We start from the raw sequence: 21,182 nt of genomic DNA on the forward strand, positions 1-21,182 counted from the left end.
AAAATCCCAGCTACTTGAATTGTGCCTTCTTTGTCCTTGTTTGGGGATATGATCTAGGAAAAGGCGGGAATTAGAACTATGTTTAGGAAACTTTAAGTTTTAGTTCATTACTTCTGAAATTAATAATACCAGTTTATATTAATACACATTTATTGACTGGAGAAGATAGGGAGTCAGAGGAGGAAGGGAGCTGGTTTCACTGTACAAGATTAAATCTAAGAGCCTGGTTTAATTACAGAAAAGTCTCTCTGGCTTCTCCTGTTCTGAGTTCTTAGCCATAAAAATGTTCCATAATATCAGAAAGTTATGGCCTACAAAGATCTAATATTGATCCCTTTAAAACTTCTCTAAGTGCTCCAGTTCACATTGAGAGAAATAAACCTCATGCTCAGGCAGTGCATATTTGCAGGATGTAGTTCTGGAGCAGGAAAGCTCAGCAATGCTAACTTCATGGTTTGTTTTTGCTGTCAAATGGTCATAATTCCACTGAACCTGGGATTACAGAAATCTCTAAAAAATGTACTTCACTCTTTTTATTATAAAATGGTCTGGCAGAAGATCTTATCACTGGCAGAAGTGATCTTAATGTAGGGCCTTCTTCATGAGACTGAATTTAATATGTTCTTTTTCTTGGTAAATTTTCTTTTGCATAACTTTTCCATACAGTTATTAGCTGTGTTGTCAGGGTTTATGTGCCAAGTAAGAGAATTAAGTATACATTTTGATGAAATTCACCAATGCAAAAATCTTTTTTTGACTACATTCACATATTAACGAATTTAAGGAGGTTTGGTGCACCCATAATGATGACAACAGGTAGAAGTTACAGTCTGAGGGCCTGCAGCTCTGAGACTTGGCAAGCTGGAAATGCTTTCTAACCGGGGATGCTGTAACTACAATGGCCTTTCAGCTATTTGGAAATGCAAGTGTTTGCAGAAATGAGCTGAGTGTTTTACCATGTCTTAGATAATGCATTTAATTTGTGTATCGGTGGGCTACTGATGTTATCATTTGTTATTTTGTATTCTTTATTTGTTGTTCATATCTTCACATTTCTCAGTTAAGAGCATCAAACATTGGCAGTAAACTAAGAAGAAAAATGACTCAACTCTCTCAGGTTTTCTTGGCTGATCCTGGGTGGCACCTAAAGATAAAAAAGAAGTGATAGATCAAGATCTCTCTATACTATACAATAACTTTCTTTTTTTCAGGGTCAGCTTCTGTTAAAAATCTTCTCCTTTATTTTGACTTTAAAAGGGGGATAATTTCACATTCAGTGTTCTCTCTTGGCACTTAGGGAGAGATTTTGAAAGGTATAAATGGCAGGTAGACACCTAATTCCCATGGAAAGTGTCTGTAACTCCACTGTAATGTCAGTCAAATTGCACTGGAGATGAGATTGCTCACTGCCTGCACAAAACACTGCTGTAACGTAGGAGTTTGTGCACCAGGTAAGGGAGCCACTTCAGACACAGCAGTGGGAGCTGCTATTGCCAGTGCTGATGCCTGACACAGCGCCGGGTCAGGACTAGCTAGGTGTCCTGCTGCAGTGCACACTTCTTGTTTGCATTAAGAGGATTGCTATAAGTGCAGGATGTTAGGATTTTTTTCCCCCAAACTGGGAAGGTGAAGGGAGGGTTCATACCACCTCCTTGCTCCAGCTGATTGGCTGGCACGTCGGGCACTCCCACATCCCATGATATGCCTGGCACCCTAATTATCCTGGAGCTGCCTCCTCTTCTGCACATTGTCTTAACCTAGCGTTTGCCGTGCCGCCTTTACAGCCTCTGACGTCCTGCTGCTCTTGGGCAGTGTGATACTCATGGGAAGCTGAGAGCACACTGAAGTTTATACATACTCCTGTGCCTAAAGACTTTGTGGAATCAGGGTCTTCCAACATTAAAAGAAATTGCTCTTCTTAAAGAAGACTAATTATCTGCTCTTCACTGAAATCAGAGCAATTAGGAAGAAGTAAGTCAGCAACAGCAATAATCCTTCTTTAATTCAAAAGCAATTTCTTAAAAGCCTATGTAAGAAATGCTTGAAATGGTTGGCTCCAGTCCTTAGAAAGCCATGTGCAACTATGCCAGTATAAATCCTCACTTGGAATTTGATTAGGCAAGTTCTTACCCCGAAGCACATGACTGCCTAGACCAGTTGCAAGCATGACGTTAAGATGCCACATGTGGAGTCTGCTGCAGCTCTTGCTGTCTGGTGTAGAAATGCCAAAGGGGTGGTGTTCACCGTGGGCTGTGAGGAATGAAGCAGGACCAGGGCTCATCACCCAGTCTCTTAAATGAAACACAGTCCAGTCAAGTGGCCCTTCCTAGGGTACTTATGAACCATCCCTCTCTCGATGTCCACCTGAGGCTCACTCACCCCGCTACATTCCCCGGGTGGAAGGTGTCTCATGCAGAAGGAGGGAGACCTGCTGGGCTTTCCACCCTCTGCCCTCTGGTGGTTCCAGCAGCCTCCTGAAAGCTGCGGTTACAGACATGGCTCTATGTTGTGCAGATGGGCAAAGTGTTTTCCTCTTGCTATTTTGTCCAAGCATCATGTAAAATTTAAACAATATTTATAATATCACTAGAAGCAGTCAAATTGCTTTTTTTTTTAAATCCTATAGAATGTGGAAAAATCAAATGAAATTAAAGTGAAAAATACTCTTTAATTTCAGCCTGCACCATCAGATGCAACAGTCTGTGTGCAAATGGATTAACATGCCAAAAACATAACTTGAGGCTAGAAGTGTAACATCACTCAGTAAATTAATATCAATAATTATAAGCTGTAAACAGTAGCAGATATAATGAAGATTTGAGGCCCAAGGGGTGTATATGCTTAGCTGCAACTGACATCATCAAGCACTGTGATCTTGATATTCAAGTCCCCTTTGGAGACAGCAAAGTGACAGACATCACCCTACAAGGAAATATTAGGAGCATTTGCAAAGTTCCTCTCTCTCTGTTTTGAGGACAAACAGGGCTCTTTCTAAAAGATGAACATAAGAGTTTTCGGTTTTCCCCTGTGTGATTCCATTGGTGCGCCTGCTCTCCTTGGAGCTGAAGATGTGCCAGAAAATCATGTCAAACCATTCTTTTTTTCAAAGGGTTAAATTAAACAAGTTGTTACAGTACCCTGCAGGTAAAAAACTGTCCCAGAAGAGTAGAGGACATTGTTTTGTTAAGTTTGTAAGGGGGAAATAAAGAGGAGAGAGGGGAGAAGGAAAGGGATAAGATAACTACAGTGTGAGTGTCTGAGCTACGTGGAAAGGAAAACCCACAACAGGTGCTTGTGTTTGAAATATACCTTCAGAGCTCCCATCATAATAGTAAGTAAAGAAGAAATAGCCGAAATAGCTGTTGTTTTAGAGCCAGTGCTTCAGGAAAGAAGGCAGCATCAACAGATGCAGGAATTCCACTCCTGTTACAGGTCGAAATGGCCTTTGTTTCTGCACATAACCCCGGTATGAGACATGGGGCAAAGAAGTTTAAATGCTGGCAGAACTTGGTCCTGTCCTCCTGGGACAGAGCAAGGTATGTCTAGTTACTTTTGTTCTTTACAATGATAGAATTAATTCCAGGTGATGGGAGCTGCCCTGTTTGTACCACTGCAAGATAGTGTTTGTGTGGGCAACCCCTAAGGTGGCACTTAGATCACATGCAATTTAGCTTCACTTAAAGACACCTGGCAGAGCAGTAAAAGGTGGCCTAAGTGTCCACAGGAAAAAAGACCAGCAACATCATTTTGTCCGTAAGTCAGGGAAAATGCTGGAATCTGCATCTGGGTCCTGGGTGGTGTGAAAGTAATAGTTCCAATTACTTAAATGTTTGCAGCTTTTCACTGTTTCCAGGATCTGCCTCTCAGGTATCTTTGAAATGGTCCTATCAGGGTTTCAGCAGCGATTGTAAAATTCCAAAACTGATGCTGGAACATGTTACCGACACATTTTTACTATGGAGGGAACCTGTGAGATGTTAAACTTTCACTCCAGTGAAACAGGAGTGCAGCAGGTATGTCTGCTGTAGTCCATGAGACTGAACAGGAATGGAAAACACCATTCTAAGCTGCTTGTGGTTTAGGGGAGGAAAAGCTCCTTTGTGCACTGTAAGACTGAGCCCAGGTGGACACATCCAGTTCTCAGGATGGAGCTGATACCAGCCAGGGGACCAATACAGACTCATGGCATGGCCCTCCCTCTGTCATGTTCCTTCTGGGGAACGCCCTGAGCTAGCAGTAGTAGCTCTGTCTGGCACACTGCACCAGGTGGCACTACCACCTACCTCAGAACCTTTTCCTGTAGCAGTGGGGTACCTTGTGTAAACGTGCTTTTACTCACACAGTGTAGCAGAGAATAGACAAGTCTGATCGCACAGAGAAATGAATATAAATTCAAAGAAAACAGCCTTTGAAGAGTGCTGGAGTTGACCTGTCAAGCAAACCAGAAGCAAAGCCTTCAGTTCTTGGCTTAACAAAAGAGCAAAAACCAACTTAAGGCTTAGCAGAATTGCCTGCCTGTTTGTAGTGAGCCTAGTGGTTTGTGGGGAGGCCACATCTTAGGAAGTTATTACTGGTAACAGGCACATACAAAGAGGAGACTGGAAAAAATGGTGTAACAAGTTTGTCTTGATCCTCCTGAAATATTTTTGTTTCCACTAAAAGATACAGAAATGGTCGTTTCACAGTAAGGAGCTGCTTGGCCAGGAAATTACTATGAGGAATTTTGCTTCTGTGGTTGATGTTTGAAAAAAGGCAACCTCAAAGCAAGGCTGCAGGCTGGTTGCATTCCTCCTGCTTCACCTACAGTGCCCTGTCACGCTGATGGAGCTGTGTGCACGTGCTCAGTGCTCAGGGGTAGGTGGAGGTGGGCAAGGTAGCAAGCAGCACAGACCACAGTCACTGCATGGTAGCAGCTCCTCACAGCTGGGGCTGAGACTTGCTCTGGAAGCCCCAGGCTTCTTGTGAAGAGCAGGGGCTGAGAGAGCTGCTCAGCTGTTTCCCCTCCTCCAGTCTGATGTTAACATCCTCGTTCTGCCATCCTAAGGCTATTTATTGCCTCCTTTACCCATATCACCCTCTAGCCCTTCCTGGAAGTCAAACAAGGTGAAGACAGCTGAAGTGTTACTCTAACTTGCAGCACCTCTATAAATCTCTTAGTAAAAAGCCAGTGTAGTTTTACAAGTGTAATGTCTTTTTATTTTATTACCCAGCATGCAGTACATGAAGCTGTTTTCCCACAATGTATAAATTTAGTGAAGGAGAAAACCCAGTCATTCCCTTCTTTCTGCCATGAGCTTCCTTCCTGGGATCAAGAAGCATGTGGAAATGCTTCCACTGCCTAAATTCTGAATGACTAGAAAATGGGTTAAAACTGCTACTTTGTACTGTAGCACTTTACACAAGTGTGTTTTGTTTGACAGGACTTCATAAAAAAAAATCTTCTAATCTCTGTCACTGTGGGTAAGTGGGAAGGCCAAAAAGTCTAAATGTTTTAAAAGAAAATTTTAATTAGTATGCAAATTTGACTTTCTGCATTAAAATGTCATTTACTAAGTAAATGTTGTTGCTCTGGAAGTTCAGATATTTGATCATTTTCTGTCAAGGTGCCTTTGCAAATTTCCTGAATGTAATAACAGCATTTCAAAAACAAAATGAAATTCTCCTTTTGTTGCAATGCTCTGGGTATGCTCTACCAAGGCTGTGTGACTGGAATACCTGAAACCAGCCACCAGCTCCCTGTGCGCTTCCTCTTTCCCTCCCCTCTGCAAATGCCTTTCTCCTCTCAGTGCCTGCAGAGGTTTCCTGAAACAGGGGAGCCGAGAAATATACCCCTGCATGTCATAAATGTAAATCACCAAAGCACACCAACAAAATGATTGCAAAAGCTATTGTAGTCATTAAAGTCAAAGGAAATAGTCGTTGAGTTATTGTCAGTTACTGCTGAAGATTATGGCAGTGATCAGCATTTCCAGTGTTTGGGAAAGACTTATGCACATTTTGATAGTTAACTGATTTCACCGTCTCAATAAAATGCACATATTCCTGTCTGCTGAAGAAGGACAAGAACAAGCTCAGTGGTTGAAGGCCCACTCTTGCTTTTAACATAAGGAAAAATGATGCTCTAATATGAAAGTGATGGAAAAATAATTGTGAGGCAAAAAAAGAAAAGAAAGGGGGGGAAATTTAATAAAGGCAGGAAATTCCAAGTTTAGTTTCTTTCATGCCGTGTCTGTGGGGTCAGTGGCTGCTTCTAGCTGCCACTGAATGAATGTACTGTCTCAAACTACACCTTATATGGAGCTCTTCAGGGAGCAGAAAACATTGCACATGGGAGCCATATGTTCAGTGCTTGCCATCATTTATTGAGGGCTGAGGTTCAGGGCTGAAAACTGATTTAAACATCCATATTTAGAGTTCTTAAGTACAAAATAAGGTACAAATTCTCATGAAAGTTGAAGACAGAAAAGAAAAAGCTGTGACCTAGTATGGAAGTGGGTTTGGAAAAGAAAAAAAAGAGATGGCTGGGGGAATTCGGCTTCCAGCAGTGCTGAGAGCCTGTCCTGCTGAACACACGATCGTTACTAAGAGTGCAGCATAAGGTCTAACAGGGCTGGTGAACGGTTTAGTCTGAACTATGTGCTTGCTCTGTATCTGCCAGTGGCCAAGGGAGAAGGAACTCTCCAGGGTGGAGGGTAAGCAACTGCTCTTTCCACCTTGCCCCTTTTTACATGGCTGCAAATTTGCCTGTTGTAGCTACAGATGCAGTAGGCCATGCAGTGTAGCCCTTGGTAGACCTTCCAGTTGTTGTATAATTTCATGAACTGGGTGTCCTCCATGAACATAAAATGTGCAATCAGGTCTTCCTGATCTGGAGGCTTCTTGCAGTAAATCTGAAAGTTATCTAGAACACACTGCAGCTATGGTGGGGTGTTCTTGGTGTTCCTCACAGTCTCGTGCTAATTTGCTGATACTCTTATCGTCACTATGGAAGCTTCTGTGGGTCCATGAGGAGTCACTAACGTGGTCAAGAAGCTGCCATTCCTGGCAGGGTTGAGACATGTTAACAGGGAAACATGACCTGTTAATGTCTGTGCCTCACCTTTTGAATAAGCATCAGACGTCAGTTCCTGCCATTGTTAATTTGGCCCTTTTGGTGAGCATGAAATCTGTGTGATGAAAGAGCCTCTAGTGGATTTTTCTTCTGCTTAACAGACATTTTGCTCGTTCGAAAGACCCCAAACAAACAAACTCCATTGCATATGAATGTTTTCACTGTGTTAGCAATTTTTATATCTTATTGGCAGAGCTCTAAAGCAATGAAGATTCAGACTGCTCAGTTCCCCAGAGAGCCTTACAGTTACTACAATGACTGCTGGAGCACGAAAAAAGTCATTTGGCAAAATGGCCATGCTGGCTTCCTCTGCCTCATCCTCCCCTCTCTCTGACTTCCAAGTCCTGTTTGCTCCGTTCACTAGACAAACACAGTGTTTGCTATTTTCCAGGGCAGATGTTTGTTTAATTCAGCACCTTCTGCTTCCTTCCCGAGCCTGAGGAAAGTCATACTGTTCACTGTATTTTCTTTCTGTTTACAACACTCTGCACTGCCAGCCAAGGTGCAGAGAAGAGGAAGGACACTGGTTGCTTTGAAAATTATTTATCCATCTCATAAGAAGTGATTCCATGTGCTAGCATTTCCAGGACCTTCACCACCACCTCCTGTATTCTATAAATGGCAAATAACAACACACAGAAAACATCTGACTGGATTGTCACTGTGCAGAGAGGCTGTGTCCAGCCACTGAATATTTTTATGTAGAGGACAAGCCCTCTTTTTCTGAAAGAGCATGAAGATCCCAACTTGAACTGACTCATGCTCTGATCCAAATGGGTCCTGCTTGAACAATCCTGCTATGGAAAACTGTTACTGCTTGAGAATTTGCCTTGTAGTCTGGACCAATGACTATGCAGAGTCAGACTGGCTGCAGAAAGTCCGAATAATATGTCACTTTAGTGCTGCTTTGAGGACTTAGGAGGTACAAAGACAGGGAACTGCCTTTCTCTGTTAGAAGACATCTTGCCTTTAGCGAGGCCTGAGAGTGAGTGGAGAAACAGCTTTACAGACCAGCTCTAACTAGATACTGTACTGCTAGTGTTAAGGCTCATCTGTGTTCTCTTGCCACTGAAGTCAGTGTTCCAGGAGTCTCAGCAAAATTTTGGATTTAGTCCCACCCGTTTATTCTTCCCTTCCATCTTCCTTTGTGCAACTGGCAGAGTGCTTTCTCCTTCCTTGCAAATTCCTTCAAAAGTTTTGGCTTATGCTTGTCTCCTCTACTTCTTGCTTTACTCATGCATCTGCTTTCTGTAAAGCTCTGTGGCTTTATATACCTCTCCTCCACAAAGGATGGCTTTACATACCAAGCAGCAGTCAGAGAACTTAACTCTAAATGAATCCAGTACAACAGAAGGATGAAGATATATTCCTCTTTTACCTTAATAAACAATATACTGCTGTTGTTCTGGATAGCTTGTGAATTTTCAACAAATCCAGAGATAATTGCTAGATTTATATATATATATATATATATCAGTTCAGAGATGGGCTTTTATCTACATGCTCTATGTACCCATTTTCCTGTAAATAAAGAAGCGCTGTAATTGTCATCAGAACGATTTGTTGCAATTTGAATGCCTGTACGTAATGAATATGCAATGCAGGTTATTCATTACAGACTAAAAAAAAACTATCTATATTGGCTTGTTACACCTTTGCAGAAGCCAGGCAGGAACTCCTGAGGTTTTGCAGTCTGGAGCTGACATGGTCATGGGTGAGCTGTCTCCGGCAGTGCTGTCTGTGATTTACACTGCTGCATGCCACCGCGCACTGCAGACCCTCCTGGGAGTGCTGTTGTGTTTGTTCCTGCTGTGCTGTAAACTAACAGACTTAATAGAAACTTCAGCAAAACTTGCTGTGAGTTTCGCATTTCTATGTTACTGCAGACTTCTTCACTTTTCCAGGACTCAGTCTCACACAAGCCAACAGAAGCAAGAGCTTTGTGAGCATCTGCAGCTTGCTATATGATTTTTGTTTCCTCAATAGTTCTTTTGTTTCAAGAAATCACTTTGGAATTAGTTCTGCCTCTGATCCATTGCAGACATTCTTACCTACACGATCAATGGTTTTCTTACAAGAAATATTACTCATTCATGGGATTGTCTTACTTCATGTGGCATCTTCTGCAGAGCTGGAATAACTTCTCTGAAAAAGAAACCCAAGATGCCAAAATTACCAACACAACAAATTCTGCAGTTGTTAAATGTACTGAGAGCTTCTGGGGACAAAGAAGTAGAACTGAATTTGGCTCAGGCATTCTCCAGAATAATGTAACAGAGCCTTGTATATGGCAACAATATGATTCCCTTGTTTCCTTTAAAGTCTCATTCTTATCGCATCCTTCTTATTTCTTAATTTTGTAACTGCCATATACAGGACAGTTTCAAAAATGTTTGTGCTATAGCCATTTAAATCTTCCTTTCTTGGCCATCATGTTGTATAGCCAGTTAATTTAATAATTTTATACTTTCTGGTTCAGGTCATTGTCCCAGGAAAGCAGCACTTTCTGTTTTCTCATTCTCCTTAGATATCAGAATATCTGCTGTGGTTCTTCCCTGTCTTCATTCTTAACTGTATCCACAGTTTTGGTGTTGTCAGCAAATATGAACATCTTACATTTGATATCCATATTTAAACCATTGCAACCCCCTCAACAGTCTCTGATAACAGATTAGATAATCTCAGGATTTGTGGTGTAACTTTATGAAATCTCTGGAATGCAAACCTTTCCATGAGCTTACCTAGCTGGGAAGGTAAAAGACGAGATGTCTGTTGGAAGGGATCCAAGCCATAATGATAGCAGTGGAAACTTCCCACAGACTTCAAGATCCTCTAAAGCACCAGTGCAAGTGCTATGAGTGACTAACAGAAGATAGCTGGGAGATGCTTCTTTTGGCCATAAAGGCTTTGGGGTGCAGCTCATTTCAGTTTCTTAGGCAACATTTGTGTGCTGAAATGCTCAGCTCCCTAAAGCATAATTATTCTCTTCAACCTGTGACTCCTTCCAATAAAGTGTAACACAAAGGCCACCAGCCAAATTCTTCTCTTGTTTATGTGTTCATAACAGATCAGTGAACGAAATTCTCCTTTCACTTCCATTGGTATGAGAGGTAACTCCATTTAAGCCTAGTGAAGGACTGCTGGGGGAAAAAAAAAAACATTTTATGAGGACAAAAGTGAGCTTGCTGATTTCAGCTCAACTGCATAAATATTAAGTGAAGGCAGAATTGAGTCCTTATTATTTCCTGTCTACTGCATTTCTCTCGTTCTGTCATGGCAGCTGTGTAGATGGAAGCTCCCAAGATTTCTAGAGCCAAGTCATCTTTCACCAGTAAAGCTATACTGACTCACATAATAGATTAGACTGTCACACTAAACCTGACAAACAACATTTAATATGTCTCAAATTGCATCCAGGCGGATATCCCTGTAAACTACTGTCTCTACCATGCAGATGTTTCCCATATCTTCAGGAACAGCTCTGATGGTCAAGCAGGAGGATTTGGAGCTCACAGACTAGGGCTAATGGTGAACCCAGTCTCTTCTCTCTGCCAGTGGTTCTGTGCATTTTATAACTGTGTTGCTGCCATTCCAAGGGGAAATGCATTAGCACTGTGTATCAATCCTCCTTTGTAAAGGCAGAAACGAAGTGAAGGTGCGATCTGTCTTTGGAGGTCTCCTTAGGTGACTCCCACTTAGGCTGACAGGGGTCCCCTTTGATTCTGAAGGAAATACAGGTTTTCCTAATTTTCACCCCTTCCCCATCCCGTTATTTTTTTTGCAGAAACCATTCTCTTTTACCTTTTGCTAGCAAAAAAAGAGAGCTTTTGAACAATGCAGGGCTGCTATTAGCTTGTCTGTATTTCTTTTCCTCTTCTAACTATTCTTTTAACTTGCTCCAGCCTTGGTTTGTTTTTTGTTGGATTTGTTTTTAGATCAGCTCTCAGCTGTCTTCCTCCCTCCCAGAGTATTTCTGTTTGAAAGACTTCTCCATTTTGCTGGTGCTAATCTTCACATCCTCACTTATTCCCATTGGCCTCTGTTGCCCTTTTTCCTGTTAGGATGAATTTCAGTTATATCCTCTCCAATTGTTCTTTAACTTTTTCCAGCTCTTTGCAGTCAGCTTTCTGGTGCACCATAGGACTCCAGATTGAAATTCCTCTGGGCAGTTCACATTTCCTTAAATCTCCATAAGGTGAAAAGCATTTGGGATTCTAGCACTGAGGAGTATTTCAAACGTAATGATAACCCTGTCCCAGATGTGCAGAGGTCTGTATGAGGGGAGATGCAGCACAGACTTGCTTCCTTGGTTATTCATGTGTGTATCTGCTTGACCTGTGACAAATGAGTCCTTGTGCAAATGAAGGTATTTCCCTGCCTAGCAGGGATGCCTGAGAACTGCTGACCAAGCTGCTGTAGGATTCGGTGATGGCCAGGACTTACCACAGCAGAAAGCCTTGACTACCAAGTGAAGGCGTAAGACGTTTAGCTGCTGGAAAAGATGTTAGCCAGTATATTGCACTCATATTTTACTCAGTTCACCTGCTCCAGGAGGTAATAGGGATCATTTTTATCAATCCTTAATTGTTAAGACTAAACCAATGCAGGTTTTGATGCATGATGATACTTCCAAGGAAGTCAGTGGCAAAATTCCAGCTGAAGGCAGTGGGTGCAGGAAGAGCATCAGATACAAGCCAAGGTATTCACAGTCAGAACTGGAGCTCTGGCCTTCTAGAGCTTGCATTTTGGAAGGAGACAGCAGTCACAATGTGAGCAGATGCTCTGTCCTTCTTAACCTCCCATTTCCTCCCTTTTGTTCATACTTGCCAGAGATTCAGAGAGATTTCTTTCAAAGGCAGGACTTTTTTTCCTTCATCCATTTTCTGATGCTATGCTTTGCTTGTTTCAATCACATTGTCTTAAAAAAAGAGAAAAGTAAAACTAGTTCTGTGAGACTACAGGGAGGAAAAAAATGTCTTGGAGTCTCTTTAGGATCTTGGCTTGAAGCACAGCAAACACCGTCATTATGGTTAGCAACAAAGGACACAGCATCGCTTCCAGCAAAATCACCACTTACTTTAGCGTGAGTAGGATTAGGCCAGGAAAAAAACAACCGTATTTAATAGAGGAGAAACTGACTTTGGCTAAAACAATAAGCCACACTCCAGACCTGCAATGACAACTGTTTAGATCCAAGACTCAAGGAGGTACTGCCTTGCCCTGATAGATTCTGCTTATGACTCCAGCAAGTCTAACAATCACTCTTTACCTCTTTCTCCAGCAAGATCTTTTGTGCATCCTAATTCAGCCTACCCCCTTAGCTGCAGCAGTGGAGTGCAGGTCCTTCAGATAAGCACAAACTGTAATTAGGTCGTATTCTGAGTAAATAATATGTGGGTGGGAAAAGGAAGAAAGGCAGAGGGAGAGAGCAAATGAAAGAAAGGCAGGGTTTTGGCAGGATTACAGAACTGCAGAAAGCTTCTTGTAAGTCTCAAGCTGAAAATGGGAGAGGTTTGCATTAAAACAGAGCTTTAATAGGCTCTGCAAATTGGCATTTTTGGTGATTAGGTAGACAGGCTTTTTTCATTTTTAATGACTCTTAATGCTGAAACACTGTTGTAATTCTTCTGTTACAAGCCTCACTTTCAAAGGGCAGCATGGGAGGAGATCCCCTGGAGCTGCAGGCCTGGGTGCTCTGGGGAGTGTTAATGCAAGTGTTAGCATCTGTTTGCCTTTGCAGCTCTGTGCTTAGCCCACCCCAAACTGTATTTGCACACTACTGTACAATTCTCTTCTTGTGGCCTGGCCTCAGAGTTTGGTCCAGAGAGAATGTATGTTGTGGGCGGTTAGGCAGGTCCTTGACCCTGGGGCATCCTGGGGAGTTTTGTACCGTGGTGGTCCGTGAAGTGGCAGCCAGGAATGTGGCTGTGCTGCCAAGGTGCAGAGAGTTCTGCTCTCACTCTTTTCTCAAAAATCACTAGATACTAATGGGAAGAATGATTCCCTTCATCTGAATACAAGGCAGCAACATGTTATGCATGATGCCTTCAGCAGCTGCAGCCCAAACAAGAATTACATTCTCTTCACAGCGCCCAGGCAAGGTGATCCCTGGATTTGAAAGGCAATGTAATGTCTTTTTGAGAGGCTATGCCCTATCTTCTTGTGGAGCTAATGCTGTCAGTATTAATTCCTGGCAAGATCCTGGGACTTCTTATTCCAGGATTCAGGCCCACTCAGTCCTGAACCATTTGTTATTTTCAACCTGCTGCTCCTCCACTCAGGTAGATAGACATCAGCTTCTTTTGAAGTCAGGTTCATCCTCATGGATCTTCCTCTTCCCTGTGCTAGCTAGATTAGGAAGCCTTTTACTATTTGGAGGCAGAGAGGCAAGAGAATAATGCACTTGCAGGCTAACATCAGTCTGGAGAAGCAGCATGTGCCTTTGTCATCTGAAATGCTGGATGTTACATGACCATCCATGCTGCCATGTTAGATTCCCTGCCTAATCCTCTTCCTTTTATTATGATGGTAACAATGATGAAGGAATCAATAACAAGTGGTAATTTTGGTTCAGCCACGTCAACATTTTACTTGCCCCATGCAAGTGTTTTACAAGATTTTCATATCCTCTTTGAGCCATTAAAAAAGGCGTGGGACTAGTATTGCGAAACAGCATGAGTCCTTTCACTTCATGACCTTCTCATCTCTCTCGCTCCTGTATGTGTGTGTGTGCATATATATCTATTATCTACAGATCTATATGTATCTCCTGTATTTCATCAGTTTCCCCATGAGGATGTTATTGGAGACAGCACTGAAAGCCTTAATACAGTTGAGATAAACAACATCCACTGCTCTCCCCTCATTTACCAAGCCCATCACCTCATCACAGAAGGTTATTAGGTTTGTCAGGCATGACTGCCACTTCATAAATCTATGCTGGCTATCCCTAATCACCTGCTTGTCCTTCATCTGCTTGGAAATAGTTTCCAGGATTATTTGCTCCATCATTTTTCAGGGATCAAGATGAGGCTTGTAGTTCCCAGGATCTCTTGGGTTGAGATTTTGATTTTGATTTCTCCCAGTCCTGAATAATCTCTCCAAATTGCCATCACCTTTCAAACATAATTGTGAGTAGCCTTGCAAGGACATCAGTCAGCTCCCTCAGCTTTCATGGGTGCATGTTATTGGGTTCCCTGTTTGTTCAAATGTTCCCTAACCTAATCCTCCTCCACCCAGGGTAAGTCTTCCTTGCTTGGGATTTTCCCATTAGCCTGGGATTCCTCAAGACAAATCTTACCACTGAAGACAGATGCACAGAAGGTCCCCTGCCCCAGCCAGCAGTAGGCTCACATTTTCCCTAGTCGCACTTTTGCAGCTGAATTTATTTGCTGCTTAACTGTTGAATTTAAAAACACCTGGGAAAAGTTTCCTTTACATGGAAAAACCAAGACTTTTCTTGCAAGGTCAAAACCTGCCAAACTTTATTAACTGTTTTGGCTGGAAAATTGACAGTGCAAAATAAGTCTTTTTTTTTGGACCTTGATTGTTTTGTGATGAAGTAACAACGTTTAAGGAAAACAGACGCTTTCGTGGAAAATCAGTATTGTTCTCCTTTTACAAAGGGTTAAAAAGCAGTTTGCACTGGGGATTTTTCTGTAGGCCTGTCTGGAACAGAACTGTTTCAGATCAGCGCTTGGTTAGAGAGAAAGTGGGCCACCTTCCTCTGCACTGATCACTCTGAGCAGGGTGAGCCTGTCTGGAGGCCTGCCGCTGATGGCAAGTGCTCAAAGGGCATTCTGATTTGTCTGAAGGCCTCAGAGGAGATTGTGAACAGATACACCCCAAAAAAAAGTTACCTCAGGAGACTGATGCTGGTTATGGTCAACATGGGTATGTTTCTTGTCAGTAAAATGGCTTATGTTCTGCTTAAATTCCATATATGAGATTCTGGCTTCCACTGGAAATTTGCAGGTTACCAAAAGTATCGAATTCTACATTATCAGCTGTGGGCCCCAGATTCCAGTCTTAAAATATTAATGTCTAGTTTCCGCAAGCTGAATTTGCTGCACATGTCAGCTTCCTGTGCTCTGCTTTTCAAGTTCACTGCTTGCCTAAACTCTGCTTCTCTTGAGACATTTTCATTGGTGTAACGAATGGAAAAAGTTTACTAGCGTGCTCAGTCTGTAAATCCACGCTACTCTCTCTGAAGGGATAGACAGCTTTCTTTACAGGAGACATTTATTTTCAGTGTGAATCTGATCCAAGAGCATTACATAACACTGCAGACTGTAAAAGAGAACAATCCCAGAAAAGATGTTACAAATATACATATATATATACACATATATATGTTCAACATGTATATATCTGTATCTGTATATACAACATGATGGGGAGGCATGTGAACCCAAGGGAGATCAAGAACCTTCACAGCCAGTCCATGGTTGGATGACCTCTGCATTTGCCCTATTCCTGAAACCTCTTACAAGAGTCAGAGGCAAATCACGAAGAAGGTAGCTTGATGCTGACATCTTGTGTACTGTTGACCTGTTTGATTTCAGTGGTACCTCTTTACACAGCAATATGTCAGCTGCTAGCAGTCATCGGGTCATTATCATGCTATAGATAATACTTCTCCAAAACAGAATTGATGCCTGCAAGAGGCCACATTGGCTAATTCGTGTGGCCTAGTATAGTCATGTCATTTTGACATTAGGTGCTACCGGGAATAGCCTCAAGCAGCAGAAGCTGTGAGTCTGAAGACTCAGGTTTCCTGTTCCAGCCATGTACACAAGTGTTTAGTGGTTGCAATTGACGAACATATCTTGGAAGAGTTTTTTAATAGACCAGTGATTTTCTTATATTCAAAGCGTATTTCGAGTTATGGTCTAATCAAAACATTTGAGAGGGTATAAGTTTACTTCTTTAGCCTACCATTGGAAGACCTACAGTGCTAACTGGCTTTCATGTAAGATGTGTCAATATTGGAAATTTTTACGTGACTTCTATGGATTTTTATGGAGACTGAGGTCGCTGAGCATGCATGAGCCATGGAAGGGTTAACAGAACCAAAGCCTTTTTGCTGCTGCAGAATCTAGTGCGCTCTTTTGAGAGGAGGAGGGAACCAAGAATTAAATCTGATTTATTTTGCACAGGCAAACTCAAGACAATAGAATTTCCTTTGTTTTCATCTGTAAAACCAATAGACAGACCAAAAAGGAATAGAGGTAAAGGGTTATGGGACTCATATTTTTCTACCCTCTGTGACTGTCTTCGGCATTTCTTGTAATCTGCAGATACTGCTTTCAGCACAGTGACCTTTGAATAAACAGGATTGTGGTGTCCTGAAAGACGCAAAATAAAAAGCACAGACAAATTTGAAAAACCATTAGGTCTGTGACTTCTTTTCAGCTAAACTGGATACTCAGAGTAGACTTCAAATGCTAAAGTAATAAAACATAAAGATCTAGAGAAGACCCCCATGAGAATCTCTATTTTAACTACTGATCTACTTCTGCTTAATTCCATATGGGGAGGATAGTTTAATTGGTGACCTTTTTGTGTGATTTTAAGAGTAAAAAATAAACCCACTGCATACTTGGGAAATATTATTGCCATGCCAGAAAAAGGGGGAAAAAACCTGAAAACCTTTCCAGAGTCTGTATAGTTGTTAGAGTTTATGCCCAACTTTTTCTTCTGTAAACATAAATATACCTAACATTTTACTGCTGAAACTAATAATTTAAACAACTTCTCATGAAAGCTTGAAGAATTGCCTTTCCTGTTTGTGGCACAGAGCCTGTGGTTCCTATTCTTCAAATCAGTCAGGCAAAAGAAGGGAAAATATCTATGCATCTGCACATCCCATTATATCCTAACCTCTGAATGCAGAAATGGCATCTGAGTAGTGAAAAGCTGTAAAAGCCATTGAAGGAAGCCTGCTATGGCTTATTACAAACTCTACCTGCCTACCTGCTGCACTGCTTCATTTGTTCCACATGAACAGCTTTCAGAAGGACCACTTAGTATATATCCGTACTACAGTAAACCACACTATTCCCTGTTCCAAGTACTTTCACATTACTCACAAGCTTTCCAATTGCCAGACAAACTTCGTTATAGTCCATCTACTTCCCTTGGAATATGGCATTTGAGGCCGTTTCCAGGGTTGCTTTACATAATATGATATGCTGTGACTAGATACAAAGCTATTCATTTATAACATGGACTAAGCAAACACAAATTTAAGGCAAGTTATCCTGAACCCTGGGCCTCAAGCCAGTCTTTTTGTATTATCTCATGGGGAGTTCTAATCTGAAAGTAAGGCTGGCAGTAGGGAGAACTTCTTCTGAGATAGTCATTTGCAATCTATCTGGTCACAGTGGTATCAAACCCACCTGGCAAACACTCAGCCAGCATCTACTTCGGAACTCAGCCTGCCGGCACAGCCCATGAGCTCAGCATGGATTGTGAGCAGGAAGGCTATGCAGTGTGCAGAGAGGCTTGGGAGGGAGGGCAAACATTTTTCACTTCATATATCATTGCTCACAGCTCACTGCTGGGATTCCACCGAGTCAGCCAGTGCTAAAATGTTGTGGAAAATGAAATTTCCTGGGTTATTGTTTTTGGCAGTTCTAATCACGCTGGACAGTTGGGCACTGGAACACAAAACCTCCTCACTTTAGTAGGAAAAAGACGTATGCTTAGTAGCCTGCTCTGGTAACTAAGAAAAAAAGAAAAAACCCTCTGTCCTTCCAGAACTGAAGCAGATGCTGAGTATTTCCAACATCCAGAGCATTCTTTGCATCTGTCTGTAAAGGAACATCAGCCTATGCAGTACTGCAGCAATAATCAGAAAATGCATTACCTGCAGATATCAAAGCAAGATCCCTCATGCGCATTTCTTTGCTGTAGCTACTCTTTCCCACAGCCTAATCCATTTGAGTCTAACAGCAGCCAAGGCAGAGAAATGATTAGGAGGCTCGGAAGGGAAAGAAAATCTGCCAGGAAAAATTATTTACTCTCTCCCCTTGAGTCTTCAGGAACTGCAGGCCTCTGTGTTTCAATAATCAGCCTCAAGCCAGACAAATGCATGCTGCTCCCTTCTCCTCCCCACAGCAGTGTTCAGATGGAGGGTTTGGACAGTATGCCTCAGAGTCACAACGCCAAGAAACGCAGCCCAGGCTGCTGAAACGCAGAGAAGGCAAAGCTGAGTTCAAATGTGATGTAAAATAGTTTTAAGCCCCCTCTGTTTCCCTGGTTGGTGGCTGTAGATCAGATCAGGACCATTATCTGTGTGACTGATGGATTACCTAGTCTGGCCCATATAAAATCTTGTATTGCCCTGTTCAGCTTGGTGTCCCAACCCCTGTCAGCACATGGCCGCCACCAGCTTGCTCTGCCGTGTTAGCTCCAAAAGCAGAGGATGCTTCTGGTCCTCAGGCAGGGCTGTAGAAGGCGGTGTGTGTGTGACCAGTGGCTGAGCGCTTTCCTTGACACAAAGGCAGGCGGTGAACAATAAAATCACTCATCTTAAGTGATTACCTCTTATTACCACTCTTCAGTTACCGCTGTAGACTAAGGCTGACCTTGCACCAGACCTCTGCGGCAGTCCCGCAGCTCCGCGCCGCCAGCCCCTGCGGTGATTGCCGGCTCGCTGCTGTGGGCCGCGCTGGCAGGAGGCGGCTGCGCTCCCCTGCCCGCCGCCTGCGGCCCGGCCGTGCTCCCGGCTGCTGAGGCAGGGGTCGGGTGTCCTCAGCATCTGTACAAACCCCAAGCGGTTCCTCGTCAGAACGCTGCACGCTGAACGTGCTCCAGTTCTATTTGCAACACTCCAGGGCCCTCAGCACTTTGCAAGATTGCAAATAAGAATCTCCATGTAACACTTCTGCAGGATGACTCATATTTGGACTCGTTTCAAATCAGTAATTCCTCTATAGACTAAGCCACCCAACTCAAGCCAACGCACATTCACCCTATTACTCATTCTCTTTCTGGAGCACCCATGAGCAATACAGGCTTCGCAACAGAATTAAAACCCCCAAGCTCTGATGGATCAAAGCGGTGAATGGAATGGTAGCAGTTGCTTCATGACAGACTGCTGTAATGCTACCCATGTACAGAGAAAGGGTCACTCAGAGGAAGTGCTGGGGTCATTTGGATCTGAGCTAAGATGAGCAGTGTCCTTTCAGGTCTCCTAGTGAACATAAATAAAAAAATAAAAAAATAAAAGAGCAAATCAAAATCCTTCTGTTGAAACTACTGATGTGGAGACTGCATTTTGCTTTAAAACTTCAGCTCTGAGAGGGATTAGCAGGTTATTTAATATTTTTATTGCCTTCCCATCTCATCCCATAATACTGTCTAAGGAACGTCACACTTTGCACCAGGAGCACTTACGAGACACTATCTTGGGTAGCCTGCGCAAACAATCTGTATTACTTTCAAGGTTCAGTGCTGATTTCTTTGTACTCTTCCAGTCTCCTAACACAGAGCTTTGATGGGTTGGCCTCTGCTTCCACTAGTTTTAATGCTTCTGAATATGAGCTAAAAATATAGGTGACTAGAAAGGGAAGTGACTTTCCCAGAGCAGTAGCCAGTACTCAGAGCTCAATGTGCTAATAAACCCTTAAAGGTCATAACCACTAAATCAGCACTGGGATCTATAAATTCTGTCATGCACATGCGGCATTTCTTGACTTGTAGTGGTACATTGATATCCTAAAGAAGATCAGAGCACTCTGTGCTGCACACTTAGGTGAGACAATCCCTGCCAAAGGGCACTCGGAGTCTAAAGAGGTAATTTCAGTTTTACTTGGAGAGAAGGGCAGGCCAGAGGGACTGCTTGCTTTCACAAGCTTTGATGGAAGTGTTGTATTTAGGCAAAGTGTGGCGAGCTGCCTCTCCCCAGCTGCCCTGGGATAATGTGGCAATCTGATGGCTGGAGTGGTGCAGGGCTGTGCCACTTGGACCCTGGCAGTCTGTGAGGCAGTGGGGGATGAAGGAGAGCATCGCTTGAACACCTTGTTGCCAAGTGCTCTGTTTTCTTTCCAGTCTTCATTCCCATGAAACTCCCACAGTGGACCAGTGGAAAGGTCCTGCCTGACCCCAAGGGAGGTGGAGGGATTTTCCAAGTTATTTCACTGTCTGGTCTTGATAGAAGGATGACAAACCAATGGTACTCAGTGTGGGGCAACTAAGCATCTCAGTGTCTCCCCCTGGGCCCACCGTTTATGTATGGCTGTGTCCTTTCCTTTTGAGCTCAGGGTAAGTTTCTTCCACTGGTACAGTGCTGGGATCATCAGATACTGTTTTGTTGAGAAATGGAAAAGGCCATTGTTGTCTGCGGAGTAAATGATGACAGGAGGTGGTAGTGGATGGCCAGGAGATCTGAAAAAAGTTCTACATTAAAAACATCAGGCTTTATAAACTGTCAGTGAATGAGAGCACAGGAGCACTGGCTGGACACAATGCTGCCGAGTTTAATATTCCAGAATTGTTTTCTAAACCTTTTCCTTCCCTCCTGCCCCCCCCTTTTCCAAATAATTGCAACAATAATGCTAAAGAAAACCTTTTCCACACAGATCATTTCTGTTGTTGTAGGATTTTTTGAATGCCAAATACCTGCTGAGTTGATCTTTGGAAGAACAAGAAAAGTTTGTTCTTTGTATATGTAGATTGTTTCAGGGTATTGTTTGATTCTGCTTTTGATAGGGGTCATGTTTCTGGGCTTAGCTGGATAGTTTGTTTGTTCCTATTCATTAAAAGGGACCCTGCAGCTATTTGGGGAGGGAGTGTGGTATTACATTATTATTGCTCCAAAAAGTATGGACAAAAATATATTGTAAAAATTCCAGGGTTTCTGCTAGGAGTTCTCTCACTAATAAATACTCTCAGTCTGCAGAAGTGTAGTTAATGTGCTAACTTTGTGTTGGGCTAATTAGATAGCTCCTTAAGGTACACAGTTAAAATATACAGATAATTCTAGTTCTAACCTTTCGGTACAACAGTAAGTACAATAGTTACCCACACAATGGATAAGGAGAACAATAACTTCCAGAGTCAGCCG

Source organism: Pezoporus occidentalis, unplaced genomic scaffold (assembly GCF_034315485.1).
Source record: "Pezoporus occidentalis ecotype Australia unplaced genomic scaffold, CSIRO_AGI_Poc_V1 ctg83, whole genome shotgun sequence".
In the NCBI taxonomy this organism is placed as follows: domain Eukaryota; kingdom Metazoa; phylum Chordata; class Aves; order Psittaciformes; family Psittacidae; genus Pezoporus; species Pezoporus occidentalis.